This window comes from Caretta caretta, chromosome 2 (genome assembly GCF_965140235.1).
Source record: "Caretta caretta isolate rCarCar2 chromosome 2, rCarCar1.hap1, whole genome shotgun sequence".
NCBI lineage: Eukaryota > Metazoa > Chordata > Testudines > Cheloniidae > Caretta > Caretta caretta.
In genome coordinates this window covers 257,144,629-257,159,473 of record NC_134207.1, presented here as the reverse complement: position 1 = coordinate 257,159,473, position 14,845 = coordinate 257,144,629, and the positions used below count along the sequence as shown (strand labels likewise).

General features: G+C 45.0%; 1 long non-coding RNA gene across 1 annotated transcript in view; it reads left to right on the top strand.

Moving 5' to 3' along the window:
- Window positions 1–14,630, top strand: part of LOC142071229 (uncharacterized) — an 81,711-nt gene extending 67,081 nt beyond the window's left edge. The window contains exons 3-4 of the long non-coding RNA XR_012667306.1: window positions 11,726–12,020; window positions 14,516–14,630. This is a non-coding gene — a long non-coding RNA (uncharacterized LOC142071229). The remainder of the gene's footprint in view (window positions 1–11,725; window positions 12,021–14,515) is intronic.
- Window positions 14,631–14,845: the final 215 nt, after the last annotated feature.

The window sequence follows — 14,845 nt, the reverse complement described above, 5'->3', positions numbered from 1 at the left end:
CTGAATGCTTTTTCATTGTTCTTAAGATCCAAGGGTTTGGGTCTGTGGTCACCTGTGCAAATTGGTGAGGATTTTTATCAAACCTTCCCCAGGAAAGGTGTAAGATTTGGGAGGATTATGGGGGGAAAGATGTTTCCAAACAGACTCGTTCCCAGTAACCGGTGTTAGACGTTTGGTGGTGGCAGCGAAAGTCCAAGGGTAAAAGGTACAATAGTTTGTACCTTGGGGAAGTTTTAACCTAAGCTGGTAAAAGTAAGCTTAGGAGGTTTTCATGCAGGTCCCCACATCTGTACCTTAGAATTCAGAGTGTGGAAGGAACCTTGACATGATGGCAGAGCGGTGGGATTAACTTGAAATCATTTTGAGATCCGTTTGAGATTTTTTTGAACCAGAAGCACAGATTTGAAAAGGAATTTTTTTTCCTTTGGGCTGCTGGAAAGCAGGTTTTAACTGAAAGCAGATAGAGTTTTTTTTTCTCTGCTTTGGGGCCAGAGCAGAGACAAAGGGAATTATCTTTTGTGAGCTGGAGTTTTCTCTACCTAAAGGCAGGGTAGTTAACCTCCTGCACGGAAATTCACCAGCCTTCACAGATGTGAAGAATTTTTTTTTTTAACCTAAGAGGAACTAGAGGGGTTTTCTGCCTATTTGCCTGGAGACAAAGGTGTTAGGTTTTTTGTTTTGTTTTTTTTTTTAAGGATTTCTCTGTAGGCTGACAATCACTATCAGAGAACATAGGTATCCGGACAGCACAGCAACATTTTACAAGCCAAGTTTTTTGTTTTGTTTTGTTTTCTTTCTAACTCTCGAGTGTAAAGTTAGTTAAAAACAGAGAGGTTAGGATGACAGACTCCACTGTTCAACAAAAGCTGGAATTAGCCAGATTTGAGGCTGAGGAAAAACAAAAGGAACGAGAAAGACAGATAGAACTCATGCGGATGAAAATGGAGGAGAAGGAAGAGAGGAAGCATGTGGAAGAGGAGAAGGAAAAAGAGAGGAAGCATGTGGAGGAGGAGAGGTAAAAGGCAAAGGCTCAGCAGAATATACCAACAAACCCTAGCAATCCTTCTCCAGGTACCACTTCCCATCCCAGAAAGTTCCCCACCTACAAGGCAGGTGATGATACCGAGGCCTTCTTAGAAAACTTTGAAAGGGCCTGCCTTGGGTACAGCATCTCTACAGACCAATACATGGTAGAGCTGAGGCCGCAGCTCAGTAGACCCTTAGCTGAGGTGGCGGCTGAAATGACTAAGGAACACATGAACCAGTATGAACTGTTTAAAATCAAGGCGAGAGTCAGAATGGGGCTAACACCCGAGCATTCCCGTCGGTGGTTCAGAGCCCTAAGGTGGAAACCAGACGTGTCATTTACCCGACATGCCTACCACATTGTGAAACATTGGGATGCCTGGATATCAGGAGCAAGTGTTAAATCTCCAGAAGATTTGCCCTTCCTAATGCAAATGGAGCAGTTCTTAGAGGGTGTTCCTAAGGAAATAGAAAGATACATCCTAGATGGGAAGTCCAAAACTGTAATCGAGGCGGGGGAGATTGGAGCCAAATGGGTGGAGGTGGCAGAAAAGAAAAAAACTGGTCGCAGTTGGAGCGGATACCAGAAGGGACAATCACAGACCATACCCTACTACCGGGGGCAGCCCAAGGCCCCAACTACCCCACAAGGAACCCTCCAGACACCTTATTGTCCCTCCACACTGTTCTCCAGCAACCCACCTCGCCCCAGTGACCCGTCAGCTGGATGATGTTTTAAATGTAACGAGCTGGGGCACGTAAAGGCCAACTGCCCCAAGAACCCCAACAGATTACAGTTCATTGCACCAGAATCACACCAGAGGTCCTCAGGCCCAGATACCTCCCAGATACCCTCCGAGTGGAGGGAAGCTGTGAGTGTGGGTGGGGAGAAGGTCACTGTGTGGAGGGCCACCGGAGCACAAGTGTTGGCTATCCATGCTTCCTTAGTGGACCCCAATTTAATCGACCCAGAGATCCAAGTGACGATTCACCCTTCAAGTCCAACTCTTTCAATTTGCCTACAGCCAAGTTGCCTGTCCAGTACAAGGGCTGGTCAGGAACGTGGACTTTTGCAGTCTATGATGATTATCCCATCCCCATGCTGTTGGGGAAGACTTGGCCAATCGCCTGAAGTCAGCCAAGAGGATGGGAATGGTCACCCGCAGCCAGGCTAAACCAGCCGTCATGCCTAGCTCTGTTCTGGAAACTTCTACCAGGACCCGGTCAGAGGTGATTGGCCTGGGGTCCGGGTCCATGTCTGCAACAGCAGTAGTGGATGCAGTCCCAGAGACCCAGACAGAGCCAGTCCCAGAACAGGAACCGGTGGAACAACCAGCACCAGACCCATTGCCAGCACTGAACCCAGTACTTGCAACCACAACACCAGAGGGCCCCACCGAACCTGAACCGGCAGCAGCTGATAACCCTGCACAAGAGGCTCAGCCGGATCCTGAATCCCAACATAGTGCACCAGCAGAGAGCGGTTCACAGTCAACGGAAACAGCCCCATCCCCTACATCGCTTCCTGAGGGACCAAGCCTAGGTCCACAATCCAATGAGGAACTGATGTCTCCAGCATCAGGGGAACAGTTCCAGACCGAACAGGAAGCAGATGAAAGCCTCCAAAAAGCATGGTCGGAGGCATGGAGCAACCCACCGCCTCTCAGCCCTTCTAATTGATCCAGGTTTGTTGTAGAAAGAGGACTTTTATACAAGGAAACTCTTTCTGATGGACACCACAAAAACTGGCATCCTCAGAGTTAGTTGGTAGTTCCAACTAAGTACTGGGCCAAGCTCTTGAGCTTAGCCCACGATCATCCTAGTGGCTATGCTGGGGTGAACAGGACCAAAGACCATTTGGAGAGGTCATTCCACTGGGAGGGAATGGGCAAGGATGTTTCTACCTATGTCTGGTCTTGTGAGGTATGCCAAAGAGTGGGAAAACCCCAAGACCAGGTCAAAGCCCCTCTCCAGCCACTCCCCATCATTGAAGTTCCATTTCAGCGAGTAGCTGTGGATATTCTGGGTCCTTTTCCGAAAAAGACAGTCAGAGGAAAGCAGTACATACTGACTTTCATGGATTTTGCCACCCGATGGCCGGAAGCAGTAGCTCTAAGCAACACCAGGGCTAAAAGTGTGTGCCAGGCACTAGCAGACATTTTTGCCAGGGTAGGCTGGCCCTCCGACATCCTCACAGATGCAGGAACTAATTTCCTGGCAGGCACTATGGAAAGCCTTTGGGAAGCTCATGGAGTAAATCGCTTGGTTGCCACTCCTTACCACCATCAAACAAATGGCATGGTGGAGAAGTTTAATGGAACTTTGGGGGCCATGATATGTAAATTCGATAATGAGCACTCCAATTATTGGGACCTAGTGTTGCAGCAGTTGCTCTTTGCCTACAGAGCTGTACCACATCCTAGTTTAGGGTTTTCACCATTTGAACTTGTATCTGGCCGCGAGGCTAAGGGGCCATTACAGTTGGTGAAGCAGCCATGGGAGGGATTTACACCTTCTCCAGGAACTAACATTCTGGACTTTGTAACCAACCTACAAAACACTCTCCGAACCTCTCTAGCCCTTCCTAAATAAAACCTACAGGATGCTCAAAAAGAGCAAAAAGACTGGTATGATAAACATGCCAGAGAGCGTTCCTTCAAAGTAGGGGACCAGGTCATGGTCTTAAAGGCGCTCCAGGCCCATAAATTGGAAGCGTCGTGGGAAGGGCGATTCACGTCCAGGAACATCTAGGAGCTGTTAATTATCTCATAGCATTCCCAACCTCCAACCGAAAGCTTAAGGTATACCATATTATCTAAAGCCCTTTTATTCCAGAGAATTAAATGTTTGTCAGTTTACAGCCCAGAGAGGAGATGACACTGAGTGGCCTGAAGGTGTCTACTACGAAGGGAAAAGTGCTGGTGGCGTGGAAGAGGTGAACCTCTCCATGACCCTTGGGCATATGCAGCGACAGCAGATCCAGGAGCTGTGCACTAGCTACCCCAGGACTGACTGAACGGGCATACCACTCCATTGACACAGGTAATGCTCGCCCAATTAGGGTCCAACCTTACCAGTGTCTCCTCAAGCTAAAACTGCTATAGACCGGGAGTTCCAGGATATGTTACAGATGGGGGTAATCCGCCCCTCTGGCAGTGCATGGGCATCTCCAGTAGTTCTAGTTCCCAAACCAGATGGGGAGATATGTTTTTGCGTGGACTACCGTAAGCTAAATGCTGTAACTTGCCCCGACAACTATCCAACGCCGCGCACAGATGAACTATTAGAGAAACTGGGACAGGCCCAGTTCATATCTACCTTAGACTTAACCAAGGGGTACTGGCAGGTACCGCTAGATGAATCCGCCAGGGAAAGGTCAGCCTTCACCACCCATGTTGGGCTGTATGAATTTAATGTACTCTCTTTCGGGCTGTGAAATGCACCCGCCACCTTCCAAAGACTTGTAGATGGTCTCCTAGCGGGATTACGAGAATATGCAGTTGCCTACCTTGACGATGTGGCCATATTTTCGGATTCCTGGGCAGAACACCTGGAACATCTACAAAAAGTCTTCGAGCGCATAAGGGGGGCAGGACTAACTGTTAAGGCTAAAAAATGTCAAATAGGCCTAAACAGAGTGACTTACCTTGAAAACCAGGTGGGTCAAGGAACTATCAACCCCCTACAGGCCAAAGTGGATGCTATCCAAAAGTGGCCTGTCCCAAAGTCAAAGAAACAGGTTCAATCCTTCTTAGGCTTGGCCGGTTATTACAGATAATTTGTACCGCAATACAGCCAAATCGCCGCCCCACTGACAGACCTAACCAAAAAGAAACAGCCAAATGCTGTTCAGTGGACCGAAGAGTGTCAGAAAACCTTTAACCAGCTTAAAGCGACACTCATGTCTGACCCTGTGCTAAGTGCCCCAGACTTTGACAAACCATTCCTAGTAACCACAAATGCGTCCGAACATGGTGTGGGAGCAGTTTTAATGCAGGAAGGACCGGATCAAGAATTCCATCCTGTAGTGTTTCTCAGCAAGAAGCTGTTTGAGAGGGAAAGCAACTCGTCAGTCAGTGAAAAAGAATGTTACGCCATTGTCTACGCTCTGGAAAAGCTACACCCCTATGTTTGGGGACGGTGTTTCCACCTGCAAACCAACCATGCTGCGCTACAGTGGCTTCATACCGCCACGGGAAATAACAAAAAACTTATTTGGTGGAGTTAAGCTCTCCAAGATTTTGATTTTTACATCCAACACACCTCAGGAGCTTCTAACAAAGTGGCTGATGCACTCTCCTGTGAAAGTTTCCCAGAATCAACTGGTTAAAACTGTCTTTGAGATGTGGAAAATATTTTTAGTCTTTATATACTTGGTAGTATATTTAGAGGTGCATGTGTCTTATTAACTCTGTTTTTTCCTAGAGCTCCAGGAAGAAATCCCAGCCTTGACACCCCCCACCCAGGTGGGAGGTAAAACTCTGCAGATATTTTCGAGCTCTGGTGCTGCCCTGACCAGGGACAGAGACTTTTGGGTTGTTGGACTTTGGGTGTCTTTGGGTTGCTGGACTCAAGAACCAAAGGGAAAGGACATGCCCCAAATTGCTTGGGGTCGCTTTTTTTTGCTCATGGGTTGTGTTGTGAATCCTCTTGGTGGTGTTTCCCCAACATAATGCCACATTGTTTCTCTGTGATATTAAAAGGCTTTTGCTACACTCAGACTGTGCTTGCGAGAGGGGAAGTATTGCCTCTTAGAGGCGCCCTGCGGGAGTGGTATATATTTGTCCCAGGTCACTGGGTGGGGGCTCAAGCCGGTTTTGCATTGTATATTGGAATGGAACCCCTAGATACTGAACCCGGCCCTTGTTGCTGCCAACTCTGACGGGCAGAAGGGTTACAAATATATCAAACAGTAAATAGGTATTCAATCTCCACCTCTTAAGAACATAAGAAAGGCCATAGTGGTTCAGATCAATGGTCCATCTAGCCAAATATCCTATCTTCCAACAATGGCCAATGAACAAAACAGGCAATCATCGAGTGATCCATCTCCTGTCATCCATTCCCAGATTCTGGCAAACAGGTTAGGGACACTCAGATCATGGGGTTGCATTCTTGCCCATCCTGGCTAATAGTCATTGATGGACCTATCTTCCATGAACTTACCTAGTTCTTTTTTGAACTCTGTTATTGTTTTGGCCTTCACAACATTCCTTGGCAATGAACTCCACAGGTTGATAGTGCGTTTTGTGAAAAAGTAGTTCTTTACGTTTGTTTTAAACCTGCTGCCTATTAATTTCATTGAGTGACCCCTAGTTCTTTTATGTGAAGGAGTAAATAACATTTCCTTATTCACTTTCTCCACACCAGTCAAGATTTTATAAACCTCTCTCATATCCCCGCATAGTTGTCTCTTTTTCCAACTTTTAGTCCCCAACTTTTTAATCTCTCCTCTTATGGAAGCTGCTCCATACCCCTAATCATTTTTGTTGTCCTTCTTTGTACCGTTTCCAATTCTACTGTATGTTTCTTGAGATGCGGTGACCAGATCTGCATGCAGTATTCAAGGTGTGGACGTACCATGGATTTATATAGATGCATTATGATATTTTCTGTCTTATTATCTGTCCCTTTCCTAACGGTTCCTAATATTCTGTTAGCTTTTTTGACTGCTGCTGCATATTCAATGGATATTTTCAGAGAACTATCTACAATGGCACCAAGATCTATTTCTTGAGAGATAATTTAGACCCTATAATTTTGTATGAATAGTTGGGATTATGTTTTCCAATGTGCATTACTCTGCATTTATTGATTTGAATTTTATGAATTTCACCTGCCATTTTGTTGCTGGGTCACCCTGTTTTGGGAGATCCCTTTGTAACTCTTTGCAGTCTGCTTTGAATTTAACTATCTTGAGTAATTTTGCATCACCTGAAAATTTTTCCACCTCACTGTTTACCCCCTTTTCCAGATCATTTATGAATATATTGCACAGCACTGATCCTAGTACAGACCCTTAGGGGACACCACTATTTACTTCTCTCCATTATGACAACGGACCATTTATTTCTACCCTTTGTTTCCTATCTTTTAATCAGTTACTGATCCATGAGAGAACCTTCCATGATTTCCCTTTACAAAAGCCATGTTGAATCTTCCCCAGTAAATCATGTTCATCTATATCCACTGCATAGTTGGGTGTTCATACCCTGCCTGGGAGCCTAAAAGACGTATATACGGGAGCCTTGTGAGATATAGTAATAGTACCAATGCCACAATCAGTGACAGAATTTGTCAAGTCCTTGTGCTATTAAGAAATAATCCAATCTTGAATTTGTTGAATGAGCTTCAGGGAAAAAAAAATCTGGTCTCTGGCTGTAGGATTTCCCAATCTCCACACATTTCAGAAGCCTAAATCAGCCTGCAGCGAGGGGGCGTAGCCTCTCTCAGAAACTGACAAGTGGGAACGCAACATGCCCCCTGCTGGGCCGAGTCAGGAAAGTCACGTCTGCCTCGCTGGAAGGACAGGACGGGAAGGGGAAGTACAAAAGTCGGACCCTGTAGTTCAGTTGGGCTAGCATCACCACAGGAGGCAGATGCATCCCGCCTGCTGCAGGAGCCCACAGAGGAGCTGCCAGGGCTGCCTCCTGCGAACTGGCTCGAGTTCCCAGGAGTGCTGGCCAACCAAGGTGCTGAGGTGCTGCTGGGGCTCACCGCCTGAGGACTGGCCAGATCTCCCCTGGCACCCGCCTGACCGAGACGCCAAGGAGCTCCTGGGGCTGCTTCCTGCAGACTGGCCAGAGCTCCCCGAGATGACGGATGCAGGTACACCTGAGCGGGAATGGGAAGCAGCCCAGGGAAACCAGGCAACCGTCTGGTTGGGAAGTGGCCTGAGACCAGGTCAGCGTGTTGCGGGCGGATCCCCACTGGCCCAGTGGCAGACCACTCTGCCTCTGTAAGGGCCCTGGGCTGGGACGTGGAGGAGTTGGATGGGCCCTTGTCCCCCACTTCCATCCCACCCCTGGGGTGGCATTACTCCCCCTCCTTAGGCTAAGAGGACTGCGTTTGTCTGTCACCCACCAGAGCCAGGACGACAGACTGGGGTGGCGTTCATACCTGACTGAGCCCCTAGTTTGTTTGCTGGGTACCGGACCCCGGCCGGTGCCCGACGCAGCTTGCTGGGTGCCAGACCCCAGCCAGCGCCCGAGGCAGCTTGCTGGGTGCCGGACCCTTGACTGAGCCTGGGGTTCATAGACTGCTGAGTCGCTCTGCCCTGATTACAGGTTAGGGCCTACTAACTATTGGCTGGTGTACTGTTCTGCCTGGCCGGAGGACCGGAACATTAGGTGTAGCTAATTCCTCCTTTCGAGCTCACCTTTGCAGGCACATGACAGCGAGTGGGCATGGCCTCCCTCAGAGACTGACAAGGAGGGATGGCCATGCAGCTTACACAGCCTTGTCTGTATGAAGTGTTAGTGTTTCTATGCAGAGATGGAGATGATTTATGAAGAACTGGGTCTAGTTTTGCTAAAATCTCCAACTATAATAATAGGATTATGGCCACGTTATTTATATTTGAGTTTCAGAGCTCAAGCAACCTACATCTACCTCGGCCACAGAGCTGTATAACAATATTGCCAGCAGTGAACTATTACTACTGCTCATTGGGGTAAGATGTGTTTTACTGTTTTCTGATTGACAGCTCTCTAATTATTCCCATATTGCTGTGAGGCAGAATGCTATAGCATGGACTAGTACAGATACTCTTCCCACTTCACTTTTGAAAATGGAAATTAGGCTCTGCAATCACTTAGGCACTTTTGAAAATGTTACCCTCTGTGGATAGAAGATTGCATTACTTTTATCTTGCTTGTTGACTCTTTGCTCGCATAACCTAATTAAGCAAAAACCCATAACAATATGTGCATTGTGTGCTATTGGTTCCTGCCTCAGAGGCACAGTGAGTTAAGAGCTTTCAATTTTAGCTTTTAAAAGAACAATACCTCAAAATGCCTTTAGTTTTACATAACCAGTATTGACAAAGGGGGGGAGGTACGTATAATATTTTGTGTTACATATGTTTTAACTAGTTTTACTATGCTTTCTGGTTTATCTTTATCTCTTGTAGTGTTTGTTTTCTTTTTCTTTTTGTTTTTTAAGTGCCTGGAAAGCCAAAATTGATGTTGCAAGGACAGCTGGACATAGGTAGAAAAGCTGAATATACCCTCTTTTCCCTCAGCAGTCCCTACTCTGTGCTGACAGGTTAGGTTGCCCTTACATTTTTGCTTTGTATGCCCGTTTTACAGGAGATGGAGATAGAACACTGGTATCAACTGGTTCCATGGCAACTGGAGTTTGGCAGTTGGGCTCTGACTGTTAGTTCATAGAATGCCAGACCCTTGCTGTCCATCCATCTGGGGGAAATGGAATCAGATTGGAGGGAGGGGACAGCAAGAGGGAACTGCCAGGCAATAGAGCTTCAAGAAAGGAACCTGTTATCTCCTTTACAAGAAAGCAGATTTGCTACTCTTTTTGGTAGACTTAATGGAGAAAAAGAAACAAGAAAAGAATGTAGAATTAACAAATATGCAGGTTAGGAATGTGGGCTGAATTCACCATTGGCATAAGTGGACCTAAGTTCCTATTAACTTCAGTAGGAGTTGGATCTGCTTAAACCAGGACTGAACTTTGTCCAATAAATATAGGAAAACAGGATACACAGAAAGAAAAGGAGTACTTGTGGCACCTTAGAGACTACACCTTAGAGACTAACCAATTTATTTGAGCATAAGCTTTCGTGAGCTACAGCTCACTTCATCGGATGCATCCGATGAAATAAAATTGAGGAAATAAAAATAAATTGGTTAGTCTCTAAGGTGCCACAAGTACTCCTTTTCTTTTTGTGAATACAGACTAACATGGCTGCTTCTCTGAAACCTGTCAGGATACACAGAGTGGGTCTTGTGCATTTTCATCTCTCAAACACAGGTACCATCAAGAGGCTATATGGGAAAAGGAAACAATGGCTTTAAAGAAACAAACAATAGAATAATTTACAAAGTGGTTTGTTGTAAATAAAAGAAAGCCATGTGATCTGAATGTGTGGTTTTTGGAGACATTCTGTACAGTGTAGACCAAGGCTAAAACCGAGGGTTATCTGGCAGTAGCAGTTCTTCACACCATTGTGCAGCAGCTTTATGATCCTGTATCAGAACATTAATATCACCCTACAGGTTGTAATCAACTCCAGGATAAGTACTTGTGAAAAATTTCCATATAGCATTTGTCACAAAGTTCAGTGTGAGGTAGTGGGACCCAGCAAGCTGTGACTCAGTTCTCCATACCATAAACGTGGGACTGCTTGGCTGTCCCTTCGTTGGAGAGTCTGACTTTTGGTGGTTGTGGGTAATAACTAGAAAATGGCATGAAAAAATGCAATCATTGTTTGACAACACTGAAAATGTTATTGTAATTGTAATAGAGTGTGCTCTTTAGTTTGTAACATCATATTCCTATCTGGTCATTGCTGCTGGAAAATAAACCTATTAGCTTTCTAGTATTTGCAATGATTAAAATGGATTTTCTTACATAGGAACTTTGACTTTTGTAAAAAAAGATAAGTTATTTAATCTGGGAGGGGGCATTTTGGAGTTTTTTGGTTATTTTTGGATAATTGGTCTTGCTGTAGTTACCACACAATGATATCGGAGATGCTGCATTGTTTCAAATGCTTTCTTAACTGTTGGTAGATGTTGTTATTATTGGTAACCTCCATAGCTATAGCACTTGGAAGAAAATTATTCATTTCCTGTGTACTGTTATGCTGCATCCCTTCAGGGCATCTTGCACAGCCTAAATATTCATCCAGGGTTTCTTTGTGGGTCTGAGCAGAGTGGAGAGGGTGTCTATTTTTGTGGAGTTGTGGGTGTTCTTGAACAGTGTGTTTTCCTCAATTGTTTTGTAATATGTACTTTAGCTATTGATGTGGCATGTGCTTAGCAAGTTAAGTACACTGCACAAAATGTATAGGTCTACTAATGAGTAAGTGTGAACAGTAAATAATGCTGTTCAATTTGGTTACTTTGTTTCCATGTTAAGATCACTGGATAATTCTAGGTGTAATGTATTTTATATTTTTAAAGTATCCATGTACTTTTAAGTTAGATGTATAAGACTTCCTTTCTTTTCCTTTTCTGTTACTTCTCAAGGTTGTAAGAGTTACAAGTACCAGGGAGGCTATGCCTTTAATCCTAGCAGGGAGCTCTTTGCAGCACGTATCAGTAAAGATTCTAGAGAACGTAACTGACAGATTTAAAGAAAAATAATGTTTAGTCCTCCTTGGCTGGATGGACTGTGGCTGAGATGCAAGGCCTCTAGGGTATGTTGAAAGTTTAAAGGAAGAAAAATATATTAGGAGGAGCTCATAGATGTGGTTGATCATTCCTAGATCTCTGGAAAATTAGTCTGATCACCCACAACATCATTTCATCTATAATATATACCTAAATCCTGCCAGTTACATGTAATCTAAAAATAAAACCCTGTAACTTATCAGTTAGGAATATAGTGCAATTTCTCTCAGGCTGACTGCTACAAAACGGGGAACACTTATAAGACAATTGGAAAGCTAAATGAGATGGTTTGTCTTTGACAGCTTACCTTTTTGGTAGTCACTTATGTTGATGCTTCTTTTTAGTTATTTCCACTACTAGGAGTAAAATCTACTACAGGAGGAAAAGGATGAAAAGATGGCTGACTTTTCACTACCGTGTTCTAACCACTTCCGCCAGTTCACGCGTGAATCTTTGGCTGCTATTGAGAAGCGAATTGCTGCCTACAAGAATTTCGAAGACCACCAACCTAAAGAGAAACCTCGTCCCCAACTTGACTTGCAGGTTTTCCAAAAGCTGCCTACTCTCTATGGCAATCCTCCTCAGGAGCTTGTTGGGAAACCACTGGAGGATCTTGACCCTTATTACAATGATCACAAGGTTAGAGACAGCTTATGCCGAGGGATCTGATTTCATCCCTCCTTGATCATTTGTCAGTAGGGAGCCTTTTCTGGTTTAGGAGTCAGAGAGATAAATTTGTCAGTGCTTTCTTTGAATGATTATATTAAGACAGTTGTATTCAATCAAGTTATAATGAAAAAGACATCATACTTTGATCACTACGTGATCATGTAATAAAACCTTAGTTTTAAACTCTACTAATCATAGAGAGTGAAATTCATCAGCATGAGGCATGTGCACCATTTACAACAGGGGTGGGCAAACTTTTTAGCCCGAGGGCCATATCGGGGTATGGAAATTGTATGGCGGGCCATGAATGCTCACAAAATTGGGGGCAGGGATGCAGGAGGGGATGAGGGTTCCGGCTGGGGATGCGAGCTCTGGGATGGAGCCAGAAAAGAGGATTTGAGGGTGCGGGAGGGGGCTCCGGGCTGGGGTGGAGTGTTGGGGTGCGGGGGAGCATGAGGGCTCTGGCTGGGGGTGGGGGCAGGGGGATGAGGGGTTTGGGGTGCAGGAGGGTGTTCCAGGCTGGAACCGAGGGGTTCAGAGAGTGGGAGGGGCGATCAGGGCTGGGGCAGGGGTTTGGTGAACAGGGGTGTGTGTGAGGGCTCCAGCTAGGGGTGTGGGCTCTGGGGTGGGGCCGGGGATGAGCGGTTTGGGGTGCAGGAGGGTGCTCTGGGCTGGAACCAAGGGGTTCAGAGGGTGGGAGGGGGATCAGGGCTGTGTCAGGGGATTGGGGGTGGGGGGGACTCAGGGGTGCAGGCTCCGGGTGACACTTACTTCAAGCAGCTCCTGGAAGCATGTCCCCCCTCCGGCTTCTATGCGGAGGCACAGCCAGGTGGCTCTGCACACTGCCCTGTCCGCAGGTGCCATTCCTGGCCAATGGGAGCTGTGGAGGGTGGTGCTTGTGGATGAGGCAGTGCGCAGAGCTGCCTGGCTGCACCTCTGCATACTACGTAGGAGCCAGAGGGTAGTCAGGCAGGCTGCTTCCTGGGCGCGATGAGGAGCGGGGCAAACCCCCGACCCCACTCCCTGGCTGGAACTGAGGGCCGGATTAAAAGGTCTGATGGGCCGGATGTGGCCACCCCTGATTTACATCCTGCTTAAGCCCTCCAAATAGCGTTTAAGTGGGATTTAGGAGGTATATGTTAGCCCTCTACACAAGGATGAATGTCACCCACACTGAATATAACATAGGACAGAGAATATAAAAATCTGTTCCTGCATGATGAGTGAAAATGGAGTTATTGGATTTTATCTAAAGTATCTTCAAGCTTATTAGACCTATATGTGGGCTGAATCAAAGCCACTCCATTACATGCAGCTTCTCTCTCTATAGGCTGTTAATAATCAGAACCACTTAATACAGTCTGTTTTCCTATGTTACACATTGTAATAAGGAAATACTTCCCCTAAGTATACATTTTTTTTCAAAACCACCAGTTCTTCCAAGTACAAAATGATTTCTAGAATATATTTTAGCTTTTAAAACATGAACCCAGCTCTCTCAGACCCCAGGCGATTGGCTAGGGTGCGTTTCCTAACCGCCAGACTATTGGCTATACTAGGATGGCTTGCTCTAATTCTCTTTGTTTAAATAATTAAATATCATTGGTACTGAGACTTGTGTCCATGTCTCATGCATTCCAGATGGGTGCCATGACCACTGGGCAATAAAGTCAGTCTACCTTTAGCCCAGATACTATTTAATTATTTCTACAAAGTGGAACAGCTACATCAGGAGTGAGTGAGCAAGGGAGACAGGCTGACTGTAGATGCATTGTTAGGACATTCTACTCAAAGCTAGAGAGGAGGAGGGGGAAATTCCACCCTGGACCTGAGACACTTTCCAAATTAAAGTTTTGTTGAAACAACTCTTTGCATGGGAAAAGTTTCAGGTTTGACAAATCCACATTTTTCAATGAAAAATTGTTTTGTTGAAAAATTCCTGACCAGCTCTGGTCAATATTAATGAATGCTGAGTCAGTACTTCAGCAAATAAAGGCCCTGATCCTCCAAAATGCTCTCAAATTTTATATATATATATATAAACGTGACTCGCATGAATAATTCCATTTACTTTAATGAGAATGCTGACATGAGTAAAATGACTTCTATGCACACTTTGTGGGATCAGGGCAAAAGGAAGAAGTTTCATAGTGAGAAATTCCAGTTCAGTAATTAATTGCCTAAATTTACCTTTAAAAAGGGACATGAATAGTGTTCTCCAGAGTACACAGTATTCTTTACAGAAACTTTAAAAATGTGTGGTTCAAATATATAATGAATCAAAAAAGGTAACAAACAAGAATTACAAGGAATCTTTCAATATAGACAAACAAAAAGCAAGTCAACCATCAATCTTTCCCCCAAATTATTTGCAATTCTGCCAGCAATACAACCCTTCCATGTCCACAGTTCACTTTCTGGAGAAGTTTCATTAATTAAGATTATCTCTGTTTTTTTTCTTAAAGACATTTATGGTACTGAACAAAAGGAAAACAATCTTCCGATTTACTGCCACACGTGCCTTGTGTATACTTAGCCCTTTTCATCCGATCAGAAGAGCAGTGATTAAAATTTTGGTACATTCATATCCTTTCAGGTGGTTTCACTTATTCTAGTTTTTTTATAATGGGTATGAGATAATATGGGTGTAATACTGAGTGTGTCATATTTAGAACATATCCTGGATCTAGCCTGTTTCTAAAAGCAATAGTGCACCTGTTTCAGATAATTGTGAATTATTTTAGAAACGACTGTTACTAGTATATGAAACAGGAAGTGTACAGGGATTGACCTAC